The 1,678-nt window shown below is 40.7% G+C and overlaps 1 pseudogene; it reads left to right on the top strand.

Moving 5' to 3' along the window:
• Window positions 1-255: 255 nt before the first annotated feature.
• Window positions 256-1,108, top strand: LOC114040657 (annotated as a pseudogene).
• The last annotated feature ends 570 nt before the right edge of the window (window positions 1,109-1,678 follow it).

Below are 1,678 nucleotides of genomic sequence, written 5' to 3'. Positions count from 1 at the left end.
CAGAATTTTTCCAATCTACCAGCATAATGAATCTACAAAAAATGGAGGTAGGGTTAGGCTGATAGAACATCTTCCTGATAAAACCACCCTGGCTTTTTGGAATCACTGCTTCATTATCTATATATTCATCAATCATCTCTTTAATAATTCTTTCTAGAATTTTTCCAGGAATCAAAGTCAATCTCACTGGTCTATAGTTTGTATCCTCCCTTTCTTTACAAATGGAACAGCCTATTCTCTTTCCCTTCTCTCAAGATGGTGGACAAAAAAACCCTAAAGGAACCAGAGAAAAGAAGGTCAGAAAGAAAAAAAGGAGAACAACATAAAGGAAGATGTGGCTGAAAAACTAGTGGAAAAGCCTCGAAAGCATTGCAGTCAGAGCTCAGTCCTGCCCCAAGGGATCGGTAGATACTCTAGGTCTGCAATGTATTCCAGGAGAGCCATGTACAAGCGGAAATATGCTGCACCAAAAACCTGGCTTGAAAGGAAAAATAAAGGGAAGTTATCTGCTACTATCTCAAAGCCAGTTAGTGGTGACAAGAATGGAGGAACCCGTGTGGTAAAGATTCACAAGATGTCGAGATATTACCCTACTGAGGATGTGCCTAGAAAGCCGCTAAGTCATGGCAAAAAGCCCTTCAGCCAGGAGGTGAGGAGACTTCGAGCTAGCATCGTCCCAGGCATGGTTCTGATCATGCTATTGGCCACCATAGGGGCAAGACAGTGGTTGTCCTGAAGCAGCTGGCTAGTGGCCTGCTACTGGTTACTGGACCTCTGACCTTCAACCGTGTTCCTCTGAGAAGGACCCATCAGAAATCTGTCATTGCCACCTCCACCAGGGATAATCTTTCAGGTGTAAAAATTCCAACTCATCTTATCAATGCTTACTTCAAGAAAAAAAGGCTCTGTAAACCTAAACACCAAGAAGGAGAGATTTTTTGATACAGGAAAGGAGAAATACTAGATTACCGAGCAGTGCAAGGCAGATCAAAAAACAGTGGACTCTCAGATTCTGCCCCAAATCAAGAATATTCCTCAGCCCCAAAGCTACCTGTGTTCTATATTCTCTCTCTCCAACAGAGTTTATCTTCACAAACTGGTGTTTTAAATGCCTTGCACAGAACTCTTATTAAAATATTTGGAATAACTAAAAAAAAAATGGACCAACCTTTACCCTTCCCTGGTCCAGTAGTAGAGTCAATCAATCAATCATCCAGCATTGAAGTGCCTAATATATGCTAGGTACTAAGGCTACAAAGACAAAAAGGAAACAGTTCCTGCCCTCAAGGAGCTTACATTCCATCAGGGGAGACAACATGGACATAAATAAAGATACATAAAACAAATAAAAGATAAACCAGGGGTAAGGCATTAAAAATAGATGGAGTCAGCAGAATAATGTTGAGTAGAGTTTTGAAGGAGACAAGGTCTTCTGAGAGGTGGGCTTGAAACAAGAGTGCACTCCAGGCATGAGGGGCAGCCAATGAAAAATTGTAGTGATAATACCGAAATGTGCTTTGTATGATTTCATACTTATAATGGGTATCATGTTTCTTGACTTTTCAATGGGTGGTGGAAGGGATGGCAGGAGGGAGAGAGAGAGAGAGAGAGAGGCTTTGGAACTGAAAATAAAATAAAATTCATAAATTTCTTTGATAATTGGTCAATTTACTAATTT

The sequence above is a fragment of the Vombatus ursinus genome, unplaced genomic scaffold, assembly GCF_900497805.2.
Source record: "Vombatus ursinus unplaced genomic scaffold, bare-nosed wombat genome assembly UNPS02013931.1, whole genome shotgun sequence".
Classification (NCBI taxonomy): Eukaryota; Metazoa; Chordata; class Mammalia; order Diprotodontia; family Vombatidae; genus Vombatus; species Vombatus ursinus.
The sequence above is the reverse complement of the archived record's forward strand: the minus strand, read 5'-3'. Positions and strand labels throughout refer to the sequence as shown.